This window comes from Podarcis pityusensis, assembly GCF_964106645.2.
Source record: "Podarcis pityusensis genome assembly, chromosome: 5".
Classification (NCBI taxonomy): Eukaryota; Metazoa; Chordata; class Lepidosauria; order Squamata; family Lacertidae; genus Podarcis; species Podarcis pityusensis.
Genome location: NC_138032.1, coordinates 93,134,694 through 93,156,849, shown reverse-complemented (window position 1 = coordinate 93,156,849; position 22,156 = coordinate 93,134,694). Strand labels below are relative to the sequence as shown.

At 44.8% G+C, this 22,156-nt stretch overlaps 2 long non-coding RNA genes across 3 annotated transcripts in view; one reads left to right on the top strand and one right to left on the bottom strand.

The window, feature by feature from the left end:
- The window catches only part of LOC308477303, a 266,019-nt gene that overhangs the window by 52,273 nt on the left and 191,590 nt on the right, over nucleotides 1-22,156 (top strand). The gene's annotated exons all lie outside the window — the stretch shown is intronic.
- LOC308477280 lies at nucleotides 4,708-20,757 on the bottom strand. Of its 2 annotated transcripts, XR_013986438.1 has the most exons (5): nucleotides 19,935-20,757; nucleotides 19,739-19,806; nucleotides 15,880-17,972; nucleotides 8,272-8,362; nucleotides 4,708-5,556 (listed from the first exon to the last, which is right to left on the bottom strand). It is a non-coding gene; the product is annotated as an uncharacterized lncRNA (long non-coding RNA). The 2 variants fall into 2 exon arrangements; XR_013986439.1 differs by lacking the exons at nucleotides 15,880-17,972; nucleotides 19,739-19,806; nucleotides 19,935-20,757 and adding exons at nucleotides 12,909-12,976; nucleotides 14,570-15,611.

The following is a 22,156-nucleotide window of genomic DNA, read 5'->3' as shown; positions in this document are numbered from 1 at the left end:
GGCGCTCATCTCGCTTTACTGGCCAAGGGAGCCGGTGTACAGCTTCAGGGTCATGTGGCCAGCATGACTAAGCCACTTCTGGCGAACCAGAGCAGCGCACGGAAACGCTGTTTACCTTCCCGCCAGAATGGTTCCTATTTATCTACTTGCACTCTGACGTGCTTTCGAACTGCTAGGTTGGCAGGAGCTGGGACCGAGCAACAGAAGCTCAACCCGTTGCGGGGATTCGAACTGCCGACCTTCTGATTGGCAAGTCCTAGGCTCTGTGGTTTAACCCACAGCGCCGCCCATGTCCATTCCCCTTCTTACACAGCAGAAAGCTGGTTGCAAGCTCAGTTTCAGCAGTACAGGAAGTTCACAGGATTGAAAGGAAGAGAGAAAAGTGGCTGCGTGACTTGACCTTTTACCGGGTCTGGAAAGGTCACGCCCACTCACTAGTCACATGCAAGGAAGGATGCTCCAGGCCAGGAGGAACAGGAAGTTTCGACTGGCTGGACCAAACATTCCCCTGCATGTCCACTCTAGCAAAACAAGGAATGTTGTACTTAACTGCTCCCACTGGATTACATCTCACACCGTAACTTCTCTGTCCTGCACACTCTTGAGGAAACAGCGGTCACAGTCGACAATGGAAGCTTGTCTGTCATTATGGATCCTCACATTGAGGAAAGCTTGATAAGCTTTCTGGGAATTGCAAATGATCTCTGGAACATTGATTAAAAACTCGTGGGATTGCGGGAGAATAGCTGAAGGAAATATGGGCACAGCAAAGGCATGGAAAGTCTGTTCTTAGAGCCTGTTCAGTCAGTCCCTATTTTCATGAATCCAAATTACTGGGAATGGGGAAAGGAGATAATGTTTCTGTGTAAGCTCCCAGAGGGAGACCCCAGTTGAAAGGCTCTTGTTTCCTGTGCAGTGGATTAAATTGCAATGCCATTGACAAATCACAGCAAAACATCTGCATGGGGGTGTATTCTCTGTACTGAAGTCTAATCCCCCCTGAAAAAATTCATTAATGTATTCAGGGCATTCACATGCTTCTATCTATAGCATCTGGCTGGTCTATTTCAGCCTCGTCCTTGCAGGTGATGATGCTTCTGGGGGCGTTTCCCAGTACAGTGGTACCTCGGGTTAAGTACTTAATTCGTTCCGGAGGCCCGTTCTTAACCTGAAACTGTTCTTAACCTGAAGCACCACTTTAGCTAATGGGGCCTGCTGCTGCTGCTGTGCCACTGGAGCACGATTTCTGTTCTCATCCTGAAGCAAAGTTCTTAACCTGAAGCACTATTTCTGGGTTAGCGGAGTCTGTAACCTGAAGCGTATGTAACCTGAGGTACCACTGTACAACTTAGGTTTTATTTTGATTTAGAAAGAAACTGGTTTTCACCCAAGCCTTGTAGCAGGAATTGGGAACTAGGAAGAAGACCTGTTTTCTGGTATGTATGAGCAGTGCTTTTGTTCCATTAAAAAATGTTTAGGGGTACTCTCATTTTCCTATTCATATTGAAATACTGTCCCTCAATGAGGCCAAACTTAGATTCACAAAATGTTTAGGGGTATGCGTACCCCTGTCCCCCCCCCCCCGAAAAAAGCACTGTGCGTTAGAAATGGATAGGTTGGAGGCCCAAAAGGAATTGCTGGGGAGCAGAGAAACAAGACAAAAAGGCCCACCCCTCTATAGTATCCCACTGTGAGATTTCTGAACGTTAACTGCCCAGTTATAGGACTGCTCATCTAGCTCCAGACTTGAGTGGAGGAGAGGGTGGAGAAGGGGGTCTACTGCTATGGGAAAGTTTGGTTGGGGTGGAAGAGGGGCTCATATCACACACATCCTCAGCCCTAATTTCATCTTTCTCCAGTATATTTTAAGCTGTTGGGGCATTTGGGGAACACTGTGTACAGTTCCTGTCACCTCACCTCACAGAGGGTTTTATGGAGTTGGGAACGGTTCAGAAAGGGGCCACTAAAATGATCAAGCAGATGGAGCGACTCTCCAAGGAGGAAAGGTTGCAGGCAGCCAGTTTAAAGAAAAGGCAACAGGAGGTGACATGATAGAAGCACATGGCACAGAGAGAAGGAATAGAGAAAAGTTTTTCTCTACCATAACACTTGTGGGCTTTCAATGAAGCTGAACGTTGTTGGGTTGAGGACTGATAAAAGAAGGTACTTTTAATGCAGGGCCTGGTTAAACTATGGAACTCGCTGCCACAGCAGGCAGTGCTGGCCGCTTAAAAAGAGGATTGGACAACTTCATGGAGGAGAAAGATACCAATGGTTGCTAGCCATGTTGGCTATGCTTTACCTCCACAGCCAAAGGTACCAATGCTTCAGGATACCAGCTGCTGAAAACCACAGAAGAAGGGAGTGGTCTGATCCTACTCTTCTTATTTCCTTGTATTCTCTCCTTGTGGTATGCAATAAGATGGTTTAGTGTAGTGGAAAAGAGAATAAGCTATTAATCCAGACATCTTTGCTTCAAACCTCTGTCTGTCTGTCTGTCTGTCTGTCTGTCTGTCTGTCTCTCTCTCTCTCTCTCTCTCTCTCTCTCTTTCTCTCTCTCTCTCTCTCTGCTTCAGTCTCTTTCTGCAATATGGGGCTATAATAATGACCTTACAGAGCTGCTGTAAGGATTTCAAATATTATTTTTGAGTGCCATTTAAGCACACTTGTTGTTGTTTAGTCATTTAGTCATGTCCGACTCTTCATGACCCCATGGACCAGAGCACTCCAGGCACTCCTGTCTTCCACTGCCTCCCACAGTCTTCTCTTCTCATGAGGTGGCCAAAGTATTGGAGCCTCAGATTTAGGATCTGTCCTTCCACTCAGTGCTGATTCCCTTCAGAATGGATATGTTTGATCTTCTTGCAGTCCATGGGACTCTCAAGAGTATCTCTTGGTAATTAACAGTAATACTTTTGTATGCATGTAGACAGCATCTAGACAGCATCTTAAACAGCAGAGACATCACCTTGCCAACAAAGGTCCGTATAATTAAAGCTATGGTTTTCCCAGTAGTGATGTATGGAAGTGAGAGCTGGACCATAAAGAAGGCTGAATTATGGTGCTGGAGGAGACTCTTGAGAGTCCCATGAACTGCAAGAAGATCAAACCTCTCCATTCTGAAGGAAATCAGCCCTGAGTGCTCACTGGAAGGACAGATCCTGAAGCTGAGGCTCCAATACTTTGGCCACCTCATGAGAAGAGAAGACCCTGGAAAAGACCCTGATGTTGGGAAAGATGGAGGGCACAAGGAGAATGGGATGACAGAGGACGAGATGGTTGGACAGTGTTCTCGAAGCTACCAGCATGAGTTTGACCAAACTGCAGGAGGCAGTGGAAGACAGGAGTGCCCGGTGTGCTCTGGTCCATGGGGTCACGAAGAGTCGGACACGACTAAACAACTAAACAACAACATAGCTTGGGCAGCACAGGGCAAAGAATGAAGGGAGAAGCCCAAGCACAAAGGACCCTTTTGCTCTAAGGTCCCCTGTCTAATCCTCAATTTATTCCCTCTGAAATCTCTTCCTCTGAATCATCATCATCATCATCATCATCACTTGTTACATAGGAAACATCTCCAAGTGACTTAGGACATTTTAAAGAGCAAAAGTGTGAGTAAAACAAAACAAAACATGATAAAAAACAAGCAGTTCATAAAAATCCTCAATGACAGCAGCAAAAAGCTTCAGCAGCACATCTAACAGGAAATAGTTATAGAGCACAGGACTCTTAATCACAGGGGTTCAAGCCCCACGTTGGGAAAAAGATTCCTGCATGAAAAGTTTAAACTGAGACAAAAAAAATAGTTTAAACTTAATATTAAATAATTTTGGGGCATGCAGATAAATTACAGATGGTTTTAATCATCTGATCCGTGGAAGGTTTTCCATGCACGAACAGAGTCTCATTTTATATTCCAAGCAGAGAATAACTTCTTGGGCCAAGATGCTCAATTCACAATAGCTGCAATATGAGCTGTGCAAATTGGTATTCAGAACCAAGGAATACAGAGGAGGAGAATGAAATCTTTCCATTCCATTCCAAAACTGTGGGTCCAGCATTGGTTTGGTCTGGTCCAGTTAAATTCCAGGTGGAAACCCAGATTTTTGAATGCTGGGATGATACTGATTCTGTGCATGAACTATTCATGTTTATTTGGCTCTTCAGTATTTTTCTTTTCTTTCGAAAAGAACATCAGTTCCCTTGTATCATTTTTATCTACTTCCATTTAAGTCAACGGGGACATATTGACTTGTGAACATAGACAAAAAAGCAACAGACATTACCGCTGAAATCAGTAGGAAGGTTTAAAGAGGTTTCAGCTCAGGAAATGTGTCATGGGGACAAACTTCCGACGAAGCATTCCCAAGGCTGCAGCCTCTTCCTGTCCCCCACTGCTCAGCCAACAGTGTATAAAAACAATAACTTTGACTTTAATGGGTCTGAATATGCATTAAGTGTGCTGCCATCCCCTCCCCCTCTGCTCTTCACCCCGTCTTCTGTTCTGCTCTAAAAGCACAAGTACAACATCTTATGGCACCTTGCAGATTTAATGACATAGTCTAGGCAAAGTTAAGCACCTTTAAGCCTCCTTGATTTCAACAGGCTAAACTTCTTCCACCCAAACTAATGAGGCTTAACGTTGCCTGATAAACTATTATAGCATGAGTTTTCAGAGGCAACCAACAAATGCCACCAGATATGCCATTTAGAATAATAAGGATTTATTTGTTTTACTACTCACAGAGATATAATATCTCTTTACATGATAAGCTTAGAGTAACTTACATATGGTCTCCCATCTAGAGTGCTGACCAGGCCCACACCTGCTTAGCTCCAATAGTGTTTCAGAACACAGGTTGCAGGCAAATGGTGCTGCGATCCTGACCTTCTTGTGGGCTTCCTATCTGGACTAGATGGCTTTTGTTTTGCTCCAGAATAGTGCTTCTTGTGTTCTTAATAATGCTATGGTAGCAAGTCTGAAGCCATAGTTCACAGCATGGGGATACCATCATGATTAAGGGCTTTTTTAGATGTATCCAGCTTGCTTCTATGAGAAACAGAATGCTAAGCCAGGATGGCATCTTGCCAGGATGGCAATTCAGATGTGTCTGAGATGGAATAGTTGGAACATATAAACATGTTCTTTGTGACTGCAAGGTCTGCCCATTAAGACCTGCCAAAAGAATCATCAGTTTCAATCCAGACAAGTTCCATTCGACGAGGGTTCAACAATGAAGGGCTCCGTTCTTCAGCGCAAATGCTCAGAGTCAACTGCTTTGTTTCTGATGCCATTAAGACACCCAGAAGGAACAGCGCAGTATCCTTTCCCACCACTGGAAGAGCTTCATCTTGGAACAGCTGCTATAAAGGCAGTCAAAATTCCAGCAGCAGTCTCAAAATGTCTTTTGTCTTTTTCACTTAAGTCCAGCAGTAGAGGTTTCGGATGACAAGCAAAGATTTAGATGAAGACCACCAGGTTTGGAATCCAGCTGGGAATACATGCACCACAAGCAGACTGCTAGAAGCGTAGACAGCAGTGGCCAGAAACTGGAACTGCAGTGGGTGGGAAAGGAGAAGAATATAGATCAGCTATATTGGTGATCTCCATCAGTCAAACAATATAGATAGATGAATCCTTCTTAATCAAAACAAAATAAATAAATAAATAAAAATTCCTTCCAGTGGCACCTTAGAGACCAACTAAAGCACAATAACAAACTTAGTTGGTCTCTAAGGTGCTATGCTACTGGAAGGAATTTTTATTTATTTATTTATTTTTGGCTATGGCAGACCAACACGGCTACCTACCTGTAACTTCTTAATCAAATTACAGTTGAAATTAGGAATTAAAAACAAAGCAGAAGTACTAAAAACAAAATGTCTAATTCAATTACACTGACTACTTAACACGCTGGCCATGTATCTGGGAAGGATCCACTGGGGTATGAGCACCAACAAAGAACCCTGCAGCCACTGCCACATGCCAACAGGAAAACAAAAACCTTCCCTTTAGCAGCACCTCACAAGGTGCTTTGAAGTTCTGACTTTGGGCCTTCAAAGCACCTTGCACTTGATGCCATTGTCCTGTCTCTGTGTTGCAGTAGCATAGCCTACAGCCTTTTTGGAGACATTGTGCCCACCCCCCTCCTTGGAACTCTGCTGGAGCCTGTGATATGGATGGAGCACAAACCGAAAGATGTTATGGCCTTCGACAAATAAGGGTAAAACCACGAAACAAATATGAGTCCTGAGACTCCACATCTTCTTCCTCTTTTCCTATGGGGTGAAGCGATACAGTGTCTTGATTTAGTCCGTATGCTCATGCAGTGGACAGTTGCCCAGGTTTGGAGTTCTGCTGGAACAACTATAGATTGGAATCAAGTTCCAGTAACACCAGAGAAGCAGAGGCCAAAGTAATATCCACCAGACCTGGATGAACTATAGCAGGGGTCGGCAAGGTTTATCTTGCCCGGGCCGGATTGGTCCCACAGAGATCCCTTCGTGGGCTGGACCGTGTGTGTGTGTGAGCGTGCGCACCCGTGATTTTCTTAAGTAATGTAGGCACAAGAAGGCATAGGTAAAGATAAAGGGACCCCTGACCATTAGGTCCAGTTGTGGCCGACTCTGGGGTTGCGGCGCTCATCTCGCTTTATTGGCCGAGGGAGCCGGCGTACAGCTTCTGGGTCATGTGGCCAGCATGACTAAGCCACTTCTGGCGAACCAGAGCAGCGAACGGAAACGCCGTTTACCTTCCCGCCTATTTATCTACTTGCACTTTGACGTGCTTTCGAACTGCTAGGTTGGCAGGAGCAGGGACCAAGCAACGGGAGCTCACCCCGTCGCGGGGATTCAAACCGCCGACCTTCTGATCGGCAAGTCCTAGTGTAGTGGTTCTAGGGGTTGCTCATGCGTAAACCGGTGCAAACACCTGGCTGGGTTGCCTGAGTGAACTTTTTGTGTCCGGACAGCCACTCACACGTGGCTGTCTCAATCGCTGGCAGAATCCGTCAGTGGGCGTTTCTTAAACTTCTTCCAGCAAAGAAGCTCTTTGACGCCTAGTCTCCTCCTACTCTCTCTGCGCGAAAGCCTTCTGCGCAAGGAGGGCGTAGGCAGCGGAGGAGCTCTACTCTCCCCGCTGGTCCCTGGCAAGGAGTCATCATGGGACCACCTCGCCGCTTCCCCCATCTGCCCCCCTTCTCCACTGGTGCTACGCTGATTCTCTTCCCCAGAAGATGGGCTGCCTCTCCCAATCCCGGGACGCTCTCTGGAATCCCTCTGGATTTTGCTCTCTCCCTCCGGCACTGATGGCAGTTCCCTGACACCTAGGCTCTGTGGTTTAACCCACAGCACCACCCACATCCCTACAAGAAGGCATAGAGAAGGGTTAATAGCTCAGCTATCGAAAATAAGAGCTTCGGGGTGGAAAAAGCAAAAGACAAAAGATGCGTCTTGAGAAGCTTCTTCAAGTAAAACAGATTAGAAGTTAGAGAAGCATTATGTGGGAGAGAATTTGAACCATATGCAGCAGGAAGTGGAAAGAGAGAGAGAGAGTATCAGATTCAGCAAAGCCACCCTTCCTGTGTGAAACAACTCAATGACTTTGACAAAGAACCACCAACACACTCTTGCCATCTGCTGGGCAAAGGCAGGGAAATGCTGTCAAATGTTATAGACATCAAAAGACGTGTCCTTAGAACTGTATCTCCCATCTCTCCATGTTCTTAAGCCCAGGGCAGGGCCTTGCCATTGGGGACAGCCAGTAAAAGACCATAACTATGTCTCATGACTGTTCTTTCTCATGACCTTTCTGTCACCGGAATGGCAGAAGATGCTGCACACCATATAAAGCAATAATCCGGCACAGGAAGGTCCAGAGGTCTGCTTCATGCCATCACTAAGATTGTTTGGGTGATAGGTACAAACTTGTCTCTTTCCCCAGCATCTGGTGGATTAGCACAATTTTGCTGTCAATTGTTGGTGTGTTTTTACTGCTGAGCCTTTTGCTGTCATTTCACTGGTTTTGCTCTATGGGCTGTTTTATCTGTAAGCTGCTTTGAGTACCTGTCAGCAGCAAAAGGTGGGATAATAATAATAATAATTTTTTAAAAAATGACTTTTATTGCAATGCATTTTTTCCCTTTTATGCTAAGCGTTTGAATTTTTTAAGTCACTTGGAAACTCTTTATGGGTTAAGTAAATTAAAACTAAGAATAACTGTCACATATCTGCATTCCCAGCCCATATCAGCTGTCATCAACTATGGTTTACCTTGTATTGGTTCATCCAAGGAGACAACAAAATCAGCAGTAAGTGACCATGGTGTGTGTCCTGTATCATTCAGACTGATGGCACATGCAGACTGTGAACAAATAAAAACATTCCTATCAGTACGTTAAATATATCCTGTCCAACATGCCCACAAATATTTTTTTAAAAGCTCTTGCATTTTTTAAATTGCTTTTTATTGATTTTCCAACATGACAAAGAATATTCTTCTTTTCCCTTAGAGAACTCTGGTCCCAATATTCCCAAGAGGAAGGCTTCTGGGTTGTTTTTTGAAAGTTTGTTTAAAGATTTTTTTAATTTCTTCGTATATCGTGTCCCAGAATTTTTTGATTTTATTGCAGCCCCACCACATATGAATCATTGTCCCTTCAGCCTGTTTACACCTCCAGCATATGTTGTATGTATAGAATATGTTCTATACATCTTTGCTAATTTGCTGGGGGTTAAATACCACCTGTAGAACATTGTCATATGATTTTCCCTGAATCCATTTTCCCTTGATAAAAATGCAAGAATCACAGCTTTTATTAATAAAATGTTTTCACATTCAAAAGAACAACTTTAAAGTTTTAATTCTCAATCAGGACAACCAGAAACCAAATTTTTAGATCTGTACGAAAGCAAGGTGTTTCAGCTGACTCATGAAAGGCTGCCCCCAATATTTAAATCTAGATGGTAATCTAGATGGATTTGGAGCTGGGTCCTGTGTTTTGCTATTTTTGCTTTGTAAAACACCATGCACAGCAATAATAAATGATTGCCAGCAGGCAAGGTGAAAGGGCCAATGCCTTATATCCTTGAAAATGAGAGGGAAGGTTGAGGGAATTTCTTTTGCTTATACCTCATGGAACATATGAAAGCCTTTAAGACCTGGGAGTTTCTGCTTCTGCAAGTGAGGTGTCCTGCCACTATGATCAAATGATCTGTATATTGAGCATTTATCCCAATTTGCTTGTGGGGAAATTGGACGATGTTGTGCCAAGTAAGTGTTATCTCAGATTTGCCAGTGCACCAAGAAAAACAGCTATTTATTGCAATTTATGAAGCACAATAGGGACGCGGGTGGCGCTGTGGGTTAAACCACAGAGCCCAGGACTTGCCGATCAGAAGGTTGGCGGTTTTAATCCCCACAATGGGGCGAGCACCCGTTGTTCAGTCCCTGCTCCTGCCAAACTAGCAGTTTGAAAGCACGTCAAAGTGCAAGTAGATACCGCTCTGGCGGGAAGGTAAAAGGCGTTTCCATGCGCTGCTCTGGTTTCGCCAGAAGCGGCTTAGTCTCCCCCTGTTCACTTAAACTCTTCTAGTTTCTTAGCCTTGCCATGCCCTCTACATTCCTCTTAAAATTCCTACACAATGCCAGCTGCCTCCTCAAAGCTCACCTCTTTCACTTAACCGCTTAGTCTCCCCGCATCTGAAATGAAATGTAAGCACATAGGTGCATTTGCTATTGTATTGTATTGTACTGACCCCTTGCGACTCTTCCTTCTGCAGTCTCCCTTTGTTGTCTCTTCTGTAATTGAAATTTATATTGCAAGTTCCTCAGGGCAAGGACTAGTCATTGTGGATGTGCTTCTCTTATGCTGTAATGTGTAACGTGCAGTGATTGCAATATATAAATAGGAAATAGTTATAATAAACTGCTGAAGTTTTTGACCGCAGTTTGTTCCCTCGCTGGCAAGGGAGAGGGCTGGCAGGCCTGAGGTTTTCCACAACTGCTTTAAGATAACCTTAAAAGCTGCTGTATTTAGAAGGCTGCAGTGCACATTATTAAATAAATAACTTGGACCAACTGCTATTCTCCCTCCTTTGACAACATGCAAAATTCCAGTGTCTGCAACCATACAATTTAGAATAAGACTTAGCGCATCGCACTTCTAAGTGTACAAATACATTATCTTGCTGCATTTTGACAGCTCTGTAAGATTCATCAGTAACTTTATCTTAATATTGCTGATGGGAGGGCAGGCTGCTGTGGCTGAGTGGCTTAACGTAAGGCCAACTTGTGGTTTTCGGCAGAGGTGATTATTGAACTAGGGATTTGAGAAATTTGAACCTTTTTTGCTTCTCAGCCTGGCTGCCTACCCTATAGCACAGCAGTTTTCTTTTAGCATTTGAAGGGAAGCTACTCGAGTGAGCCAGATTTCAATAAATACCTTATTTATTGAACATTCCTCCTCATTTGTTCGTGAGATTGGATGGCGTTGCATCAAGCAAATATTATTCCACACTTTCCAGTGTTTTCCTATCACTTTCCTTACTGCAAAAAGTCCAGTTTTTAAGAGAAACAGATCTGTTGCACAAGAGCACCAGACCAGCAAAACCTGAATTTACCTGTATGTGTTTGAATTCTGCCTGGACATAACAATAGTCTGGAAGCAACCCCAGTGTGGTGAATTGGATTGTAAACCTATTATCTCATAGTCTACCCCCCCAGGGGAGTTATGGGGTTAAAGATGGGGAAAGAAAACCATCTAAAATGTAATAACTAACATCTTTGAGTGCATCTCACGGTCCCTTTTCACCTCTTCCATTACACAAAACCATTTCAAGACTGCCAAGACCACACATCACATGGGCCATGGTATTGCAGCTCCACCTGGCGGTAATATCCAGAACAGCCTTTCTCAACCTTGGGTCCCTTGATGCCATTGGACTACAACTCCCATCATTGCTAGCCAGCATCGCCAGTGGTCAAGGATGATGGGAGTTGTAGTTCCGGAACACCTGGTGTCCCAAGGTTGAGAAAAGCTGGTCTAGAACTACAGAACACATCAATCACCACCATTTAAATATGAGTCTGTAAGATTCTGGTGAACTTTTATGGACATTTTCAACATGGATCAGTTCTCTACTTTATGGCCAGGCTGGGGGTTCTTTATTGTGTAGAGAGGGATCTTTTTATAGTAGCATCCCCAACCGGTTTTCCAAAATGCAGAAGGTGACAAGAAGCGGTGAACTATATTTAGCAGAACTGTATAAGCACAGACACGGGTGACGCTGTGGGTTAAACCACAGAGCCTAGGACTTGCCGATCAGAAGGTCGGTGGTAAGAATCCCCGCGACAGGGTGAGCCCCCGTTGCTCGGTCCCTGCTCCTGCCAACCTAGCAGTTCGAAAGCACGTCAAAGTGCAAGTAGATAAATAGGTAACACTCCAGTGGGAAGGTAAACGGCGTTTCCGTTCGCTGCTCTGGTTCGCCAGAAGCGGCTTAGTCATGCTGGCCACATGACCCGGAAGCTGTACGCCGGCTCCCTCAGCCAATAAAGCGAGATGAGCGCCGCAACCCCAGAGTCGGCCACGACTGGACCTAACGGTCAGGGGTCCCTTTACCTTTACCTTATAAGCACAGAATAGACTTTGCAGCTCAAGGGAGGACAGACTGTGTATATTCAAAGGAAATGAGTAAGACTGATTGCCAAGGATTAAGGAAGCCTTTCCATGGTAAGAAATGATTAGATCTGACATGTCTGGGAAAGACCCTCTCATGCTATCTCATGCTGTGTATTATCTGTTCAGGCATTTGCTGCTGTCACCATAGAGGAATAGCCAAGATACTTAGCTGTGAATCAGAATCCCATCTACAAACGCAGTCCTTGAGCATACTGACCTACCTTTCAGAGTTCTGGTATCGCATTCTGAGATAAGGTGTAGAGCTCACTTTGCCCTCTTGAAGGGGTTATGAAAATACAAAGTACAGTGGTACCTCAGGTTAAGTACTTAATTTGTTCCGGAGGTCCGTTCTTAACCTGAAACTGTTCTTAACCTGAAGCACCACTTTAGCTAATGGGGACTCCTGCTGCTGCCGTGCCAACAGAGCACGATTTCTGTTCTCATCCTGAAGCAAAGTTCTTAACCTGAGGTAATATTTCTGGGTTAGCGGAGTGTGTAACCTGAAGCGTATGTAACCCGAGGTACCACTGTAATATCATAAACACAAGGTTCTAAAGAGGTTTTATTTTGGAGTAGAAATGTAAGTTGTTGCCTCGTTTATAGGAACCTCAGTTATAGGAACATCCTGTTTACAGTTTGTTTGTTTGTTTGTTTGTTTGTTTGTTTGTTTGTTTGTTTGTTACAAAAGGATGCTGTCTGGCAAGGCTCCCCAGATTACATTTCCATTTTTCTCTGCCTCTGTTTTCAGGAGCCTAACAGCAGAATTCTTGGGTGTTCCTTGCAAACAGAGGCCATAACAAATTTTGCTTGTAGAGCACAGAAAGTGGCTAAATATTCAGTTCTAATGAATTTTAAGACAACAGGGTGGTGATGTCAGGGAATTCCAACAAAAATGGAAACAGGAGTGGAAATTGCTGCAGTTCACATTTTTATATGTAGTCAGGAATGCAAATCAGTTAAGAGAATACGATTAGTGTCTGTTCAGATTGTTGCTTTTGTTTTAAGTCTGCAAGTGATACCTACTATGATTTATTTATTTTTTACATTGTTTTCATGTTTTCTTTACATGGATGTATCTTATATAAATCGTTACATAAGTTATGTAACTTATGTTAAATAGTGGAGAGAGAGATAAATAATGTGGTATTTGGCAGAAACTGAACTGCAGCAGTACGGAAACAGCACTGGTTATGGTGAATACAGGTCGGAATGGAAATTGCTGGTACTTACATCCCTCCTTGTAGGGGTTCAATCACAGCTCCCTCCAATAATAAGTTGTTGAATTGGGTGGTGAATTTCTGGTGGTTAAACATAACTGGATTAATTTGTTTCTACTTCCTGGCCCAATAATCCAACCAGTCTTCAGATTTCCTCTGCCCCCCCCCCCCAAGGCCTTGGTACATTTTACCTGCATTTGATTCTGCCATGGATTCCACAGAACCCTCCCGGTAAAGGTCCAAAAACAAGAACAGTTTCAGGTTATGAACGGACCTCCGGAACGAATTAAGTACTTAACCTGAGGTACCACTGTAGTCAAATAATTATTAAGCTCTTAAAATGATTTTTTATTCATAACAAACTTAATAATGCAAACACATTGGCATTTGTAAATAACAAAAGTTCCTTTAGAAACACAGTTTACAAAGACTCATAATCTTGTCTCTAGAAACTTGCTATAACATGAAATAATAATAGCAAACCAGTGATATTTTAGGGAGCAGGCTAGCAGGTGGGGCCCATTACTTACACCATAGGAGCCTACACAACACAAAACACTGTTGGTGTATGTAGGTTTTATTTTATTTGTTTTTTATCTTATATTTTGGAAATGTACATCCAGTTTTTTTCTTCCTTTAATTTTTTTTGGGGGGCCCCAAGAGAGTGGGGCCCTAAGCTATAGCTTGTTTAGCTTATACATAAATCCAGCACTGCAGAGGGTGCTCTCATTAAGAATGGAGATGTGGTGGAAGGGACTTTAAATGACAATGGCTGCAAGTAGTAGACTCTTACTGAACGTCACAATATGATTTTACCACTGGAGAGAGTGACTGGGAGGTCAGGAGGGATGTCTGGATAATCAGAATTTGCAGCGAGGGGACGCGAGTGGCTCTGTGGTTTAAACCACAGAGCCTAGGACTTGCCAATCAGAAGGTCGGCGATTTGAATCCCCGCGACGGGGTGAGCTCCCGTTGCTCGATCCCTGCTCCTGCCCACCTAGCAGTTCGAAAGCACGTCAAAGTGCAAGTAGATAAATAGGTACCACTCCGGCGGGAAGGTAAATGGCATTTCCGTGCGCTGCTCTGGTTCGCCAGAAGCGGCTTAGTCATGCTGGCCACATGACCCGGAAGCTTTACGCAGGCTCCCTCGGTCAATAAAGCGAGATGAGCACCGCAACCCCAGAGTCGGTCACGACTGGACCTAATGGTCAGGGGTCCTTGTACCTTTAACTGAGGTATAGAAAGTGGAGGCATTTCCCGAGAAACTTAAAGTTGGACAATGCACACTTAGCCTTAATCTGGTCGCTGGGCTAAGACACTTGCCAGAGGATGCCATTTTAATTGTCCAGGATTACTTAATACCAAATACAGGCATTCACTTCCAGGGGTTCTGAGGGCTAGTTAGGCTTACACTTAATCTCTAGTGTTCTGTGTACATGGGTTTTAGTGGGAAAATTCCTCTGCGTGGCAAATACCATGCAGAATACGTGTGGCAGGAAAAACCAGAACTTCCTTTGATGCTTAGCTTGAACTGATTCCTTTGCAATGGCATCGTATACTCACAGCTTGAGGCAAAGCCAAATGAACACAATGCGCAAGGGGCATGTGCAGAGTTCTAGCTGAACCGAGCTTCTTGGAAACAAGTGGAAATGTGTGAATTTGGAGCAGACTTACCCTGTGAGAGCAGCCTTCCCTGTACTTTCTTCAAGGACACCCCCAAGACGCAACCTCGTTTGACTCTTCCGGCAGGCACTGCAGATGGCAAAGGAAGAGCTGGAAGCAATGTCTGTTTCTGCGCAATTTTCTTCTGAGGAGGGAGATTCCTTTCCCAGACTTTGGCGGAGCTTCCCCAGGTATGGGTTTGTCCCCCTCTCCTTTGTTGCGAAGGTTAACAAGCAAAATTATTTATTTATTCATGGAGTGAGCGCTAAAAGATGTGCAGACACCAGGATGAATTTGGTGCTTTTATTTGAACAGCTGGATGGAAATGATTCACTGCACGGTTTTATCACATTAATTACAGCTTGAAGTCTTCGGCATTTTCCTTTCTTTGTGGGTAGCAGCATATGAAAACATAGTAGGGTCACATGCACTGTTGAGTCCGCATGCAGTGACCTTCAGATGAAGGATGGCGTATCAATTTAATTAATACCACCACCATCATCAGTAATGCTGTCCAGGGTCCTCTCCCTATCATATAGTGCCACTGTATTCTGCTCTGGTCAGACCTCACCTGGAGTACTGTGTCCAGTTCTGGGCACCACAGTTCAAGAAGGACACTGACAAACTGGAACGTGTCCAGAGGAGGGCAACCAAAATGGTCAAAGGCCTGGAAACGATGCCTTATGAGGAACGGCTAAGGGAGCTGGGCATGTTTAGCCTGGAGAAGAGGAGGTTAAGGGGTGATATGATAGCCATGTTCAAATATATAAAAGGATGTCACATAGAGGAGGGAGAAAGGTTGTTTTCTGCTGCTCCAGAGAAGCGGACACGGAGCAATGGTTCCAAACTACAAGAAAGAAGATTCCACCTAAACATTAGGAAGAACTTCCTGACAGTAAGAGCTGTTCGACAGTGGAATTTGCTGCCAAGGAGTGTGGTGGAGTCTCCTTCTTTGGAGGTCTTTAAGCAGAGGCTTGACAACCATATGTCAGGAGTGCTCTGATGGTGTTTCCTGCTTGGCAGGGGGTTGGACTCGATGGCCCTTGTGGTCTCTTCCAACTCTATGATTCTATGATTCTATGATTCATATCATTATTATCATGATCATCATCTCACCCTTCATCCTAAGAGCCCAGTTTAAAGCAACTTACAAACACAGAAGAAAGGGGAGTCCTAAAATATGCACAGGGCAGGGCAGGGGCAGAGCCAATAGGAGCCCCCAAGGTGGGCAAAGGCCAGGGTATCAGCTTTCACCCTCTCTCCATGCTATGTGATGTCCCCAAAGGGTTAAAGTTACTGTTGTTATGTACTGAAGTTCTCACCCTGGGCCAGCAGGGGGATACTGTAGTTAGTTATGCAAATAAGGGATCGAAAGTGACGTTCAGTGATTGGATAGTTTTGGAAAGTTGCTACAGTTACGTTGTACTGGAGCTCTATATAAGCAGGCTGACTGAGCTCTTCAGTTCAGTTCTGTCCTGGCCTGTGAATAAACAAGAGCTGTTTGAAGAATCGCTGTGTCGTCTGATATGATATGTTCAACCACAACTTAACAACTGTCATTTTCAAAACCCTTACTTCCAGTGGGTTTCAATGGCTGTGCATTTGCAACAGCTTCCTCATAGACTAATGTGAATTCATGGGATAAATTTGGAAGGCAAAAGTAATTTTGGTAGGACTAAGGAACGTAGGTTGTGCCTTGCGTACATTCCTATGTTTCTTTGGTCAGATGGTGTCGTTTGTGTCTTGCCTGACTAAAAACATTAATGGGCGTTCTGGAGATAGTGAAGTAACTCTCCCTGCACTGGATAAAGCTGAGGTCTAGAGTATTTCCACTGAATATTTCCTAATGCGAAATTCTGAGGTGAATTTTGTGGTTCCTTCTTGGGAGAAAAACCTACGGAACCCTGGGGAAAGCAAAGAGGCTTTTGGTAAGGCTAGCAAAATTTCACTGGTGTGCAAGACTCCTCACAGCCTGACAAATTTGCAATCAATGTGTGCATTTGTTTCCATTTTGCACCACTAGAGGTCTGTATGGTTCCACATAAGTCCGCAAACACCATCTCAATTCCTTCTAGTGACTGATGCAAATGTAAAATCCATGTAGTGTTTTTAAGAAAGTCTTTGTGCATCAGTCCACTGCCAGGTTTTATTTTGCTAGGTTTAACTCTGTGTTTTACCTCCTCTTATTTATTTAATGTTGGTGTATTATTGCTGTTTTCAAATTTTGTAACCTACCCTGAGATCTGCAGGCTGAAAGAAAGAAATAAACAGATGATTAAATAAAAAATGTTTGTTTTTTTAAAAAGGAAACCTTTTATAATCACTTGTTTTAGCATTAGCATTTCAGCGGTAGAATACTGTGCTACTTATATCAGTCAATAGCAGAGGGGATTATGAAGTGCCACATACACAAATGTAATGTTAGGAATCTGAATGGTCTTGTTAGAAAAAAACAAGGTGGTTTCTTGCTGTTGTAAAAGTGAATTCAGTCTAGAGATGGCGAGCTGAACTAGTAGTGGCATTTGATGGAATGGCTACCATTAATGGGTTCTGCACTCACATTGCAAGAAAGGTTTATCCAGATGAGCATATGAAGCCATCTTGTTCTGAATCAGAACAAGTTCACTGATCAGCAATTGCAATCTCAAGGATCATAGCTCTGATAGGCAGGTTTAGGCATTCAAATAATGTACTCTACCATTCTTACCAAAATATTGGCCAGACTGACATGTAGTAGGGGTGTGTGTGCCTGCGTGTAATTACTGGGATATTTACAGTAAATTAATCAGCATATGGGTCCAAGTGGAGAGTTAAGACTTTTTCAATATCACGTCAGCACAAGCACACACTGTATCCTTAAAGCCCTTTCGAAGCACATTCACACACACACCCCCAATGGGGTGGGCACTGCGGTTTGTTAAGGGTTGCTGGGAATCATAACTGTGCGAGGAATAAACTGCAGTGCCCAGATTTCTTTGCAGGAAAGAATGAGCTTTCAAATTTGCTTTAAAGGTACAGGGCATGTACACATTGGCAGCTGAAAACACAGCAAAGCCGTTTCTCCCCAGATTTATGTTGCTGTACGCAACACCTGATTTGCTTCCTCACACCTGCATCCCTCCCCAAATTCATACTCAAGGAAGCCGAAATCTGAACATGCACAACGATTATCGAAAATGTACCTACCTCAGCACAACCATAGCTTACGTTTTTGACTCAGATGGAAGCTGCTTTGAGAGGAAACACATCAATTGGCAGCATTTCTCAAGAAACTACAGGATACAGGTGGATTGTGGCTCAAGCCATGTGTCTTCAGCTTCAAACACCAGCACTGGGATGGAGTTGGAGTAAACAGCCGTGCACACACAGCCATGGCCTGCTTCTGTGTACAGATTCCAGTGAACTCCTGGGAGAACTGAGGTTTTAAAGTGACATATAGATATTAAGTTTCTGCAAACATGGCCAAAAACATCTGGCATGAAAAGTAAAATTTGTTGAAGTTCTGCAGAAACAAATGTCCTATGAATCACACGTCTTCTGCATCATTTGTAGTCTGGATGTCAAGGATGAACCAAATGCCACACATTCCATTGCCCCATTTGAGGTCATTAAAACGTGGGTGGGAGAATTTTGGTGACTTTCCAAGGTGGCAGGGTTGGGATGAAGAGGTGGCAGCTACACCTCAGACATCTGGCTGTCCTCTCTCTGCCCCGCAGGTGTGTGTGCTGCAAGTTCCAGTTGGCTTTTTGGAAAGAGCTAGGAAAGGCAGCCAACTTTGGGGGCAAGAGAAAATATTTCCGTAGGCATTGTGGTGGAGAAATGGGAGTCCCACAGCCACCTGTTGCAGAGCAAGAAGTCTTCTCCCCCCCCCCCAAAAAAGGGAGACAAGCCTCTCTGCTTTCAGAAACCTGCCCACCACCTCAAAAATTGTGACGGTTTTCCGGCCTACTCATGAAAACTGCGGAAATTGCCTCCTTCCTCACTTTCACAGCCAAAGAATGTACAGTGGTACCTCGCAAGACGAATGCCTCGCAAGACGAAAGAGTTTTTCGTTTTTTGAGTTGCTTCGCAAGACGAATTTCCCTATGGGCTTGCTTCGCAAGACGAAAACGTCTTGCAAGTTTGTTTCCTTTTGGATTTTCAATGCATTCCTATGGGAAACCGTGCTTCGCAAGACGAAAAAACTCGCAGAACGAATTAATCTCGTCTTGCGAGGCACCACTGTAGCTGTGAAGATTGGACCCAAAGCTTCCTCCAGCTCTACTTTCCCCTGACCAGGGAATGCAGCTGCCTCATCACCGACCATCTCTTGTTGGGTGGAGGAGTGATGCCATCCTTCTGCCAGAGTAGTATCGCTGCTGCCAGGGGGACAAGCCCAGCCACCCCAAAACTGAGACTGGTGGGGAAAAACATGAGCTTGGGGCAGCATGTCCACCTCAAAGGTTGGGTGAAAAGCTCTTAGGGCATGGGTGGAGAACCTGTGGACTTCCAAATGATGCCAAACTACAACTCCCATCATTCCTGACCACTGGCCATGCTGTTAGAGTACCCAGCAACATTGGGAGGGCTCTGTGTTAGGGGAATTTTCAACTCAACACCACCTCTAGCAATGCAGAGAAATGAGCCAGCCTCTCTCCAAATTTGGCTGAAGTATACTTGGGATATGGGACGCAGGTGGCGCTGTGGGTTAAACCACGGAGCCTAGGACTTGCCGATCAGAAGGTCGGCGGTTCGAATCCCTGCGACGGGGTGAGCTCCCGTTGCTCGGTCCCTGCTCCTGCCAACCTAGCAGTTCGAAAACACAAAGTGCAAGTAGATAAATAGGTACCACTCCAGCGGGAAGGTAAACGGTGTTTCCATGCACTGCTCTGGTTCGCCAGAAGCGGCTTAGTCATGCTGGCCACATTACCTGGAAGCTGTACATCGGCTCCCTCAGCCAATAAAGCGAGGTGAGCACCGCAACCCCAGAGTCGGTCACAACTGGACCTAACAGTCAAGGGTCCTTTACCTTTATACTTGGGATGTACAGTTATCGGAGAGGGATAAGAGGAATAAGTAAGAAAGGTGGGTTTGACTCCAAAAGGCCTCAATTTATATGGCTTATGAATGGCTATCTAATGGCAATCTCTCTTCTGTCTCCATCGCAGCAGTCGCTATGGATAAATGATCTCTCCAGTATACCTTGCGGATGTGAGCTGAATCTGTAATGTTGAAGATTTTCCAAGTTTGCGTTGGTGCCATGTGGATGACTGCATAAAATAAAGTTTGTAAAATAAAATAAGTTTGTAAAATAAAATAAAATAAAAGCCCTACACCTGAAATATTAATTGACCGTTAACTGTACAGCCAAATACAGTCACTTGGCAAATATTGTTACCTCAGTTGCTTTGCTCCATGACTCAGCAAATACAAGAGTGAAGGGGTTTTGTTTGCTACAGAAGTCGGTAGACTCACATCCTTCATTTAGGAGTATTTAATTCTTGACACCTGTTTATGAATATCTCTGGGGTTCCAGAATTAAAAACAAGAACTGTTGAATATTTAATATCATTTGTATAATGTATTGAATTATAAATAATGATTGCTTACTACCGTTTTCATAAAAAACATATTAAAATGTTATTTAAAGGCAGCTTTCTAGCACACAATTCTCATATGGCAGAAAAAAAACAAGAAGGCGCTTTAAGATGCGTCGCTTCAAACTGTCGTAATGGGAGTTCAGTACAAACCAGCAGCACAAAAACATTGTTAGGAAAAGGTGGCCTGGAAGAGTTAAATTTTCTGTGTCCATTTGAAGACCTTATAGATGACATTCATCGTTCAGTAGGAAAAGGGTTCGGAAGCACAACTCCCATTTACACTTTCAAAATGCGGCTGGCATTGGGGACAGGCGTTCCCTCACCCCAATAGTTGAGCTCTATTCAAGTAAGTTGTACTCAGACTAGAACCATGAAAGTTAAGGGGCGTAAGTTAGTTTGACTTTGGGATCAGCCACACTTACCTTGTGCCCCGCACTTTCTAGGAGCAGATCCGTGCAATGCCCTCCCTCCATTTCACCCTAGCACTTTCCCCATAAAAATTACCGTATTTTTCGTTCTATAGGACGCACCTCGTTTTTTTGGGGGGGGGGAAATGAATAAAAAAAATTATTCCCCCCCCCGCCGCGGCTGCCGCCCCAAGCCTTGTGCACACCTGCAAGAAGCACGGGGCACCCTCCGGAGGGCTCCGCGTGCTTCGGGCTGCAGGCTGCCGCCCCAAGCCTCGCGCGCTCGGCGGGACCTCCCACCGGGCGCGCGAGGCTTGCAGACACTCGCCCGAAGCACGGGGAGCCCTCCGGAGGGCTCCCCGTGCTTCGGGCGACAAGCTGCCACCCCAAGCCTTGCGCGCTCGGCGGGACCTCCTGCCAGGCGCGCAAGGCTTGCGGACACTCGCCGGGGCTGCAGGCTGCTGCCTGCAAGCCTTGTGAGCCCGCGGGAACTCCCGCCGGGCTTGCAAGGCTTGCGGATAGCTTCCTGAAGCCTGGAGAGCGAGAGGGGTCGGTGCACACCGATGCCTCTCGCTCTCCAGGCTTCAGCGAAAGCCTGCATTCGCCCCATAGGACGCACACACATTTCCCCTTCATTTTTGGAGGGGAAAAAGTGCGTCCTATGGAGCGAAAAATACGGTATTTAATGCTGGATCGGAACAAACAGAAATTCAGACGAACGGCAACAGCAGTGTTCGGACACGGCACTTTTAAGTGCTAATCTGTGTCTAGAAATGCAGAACAAAAAGAAGTCTAGATGAGCTCTAACATTTTATCCAGGCCAATGTTTCTGAACATAATGCTTCATTATTCCAGGGACCATTTCTGGTCGTTTTGTAGGTGCCTGGTGGGAGTTACACTTGCTAGCAGCTTCTAGCGGCTTTTATGCCTAATTTTTTGATGAAGGAGGTGGAGGAAACATTTATACCACTTCTTAATTGAAACGCTAATTCCTTCTTCCCCCAAAGAAGTGTTTACCTCAAGTCCTTTCCGACCCGAATTCAAAAACCCACCCAAATTCACCTGGGTCTAAACATGTGGGGAGCTAGCATGCTTGTCCCTACTTCCCACCCACATTTTTCTTTACTCGGCGGTCAGCAAACTTTTTCAGCAGGGGGCCACTCCACTGTCCCTCAGACCTTGTGGGGGTCCGGACTATATTTTGACGAGGGGGGAAAACAAACGAATTCCTATGCCCCACAAATAACCCCGAGATGCATTTTAAATAAAAGGACACATTCTACTCATGTAAAAACACGCTGATTCCTGGACGGTCAGCGGGCCAGATTTAGAAGGCGATTGGGCCGGATCTGGCCCCCAGGCCTTAGTTTGCCTACCCATGCTTTACATGGACTGATAATACCTGAGAAAGACCAGTCCTTCAACTCCATCCTGGATCCCATTTCACTAGAGAGTAACCCTTCAAGCATCTCTATCCGAGCATCATCAGGCTGTATTAATAAATGAAATTCATCCAAGCAAAGGCAATCAGATGGCTTTCCCGTAACATCCTGTACTTGTACTGCATCCAAGAGAGCATCTCAATTGGATTCGATTTGAGTTTTTCTCTCTCA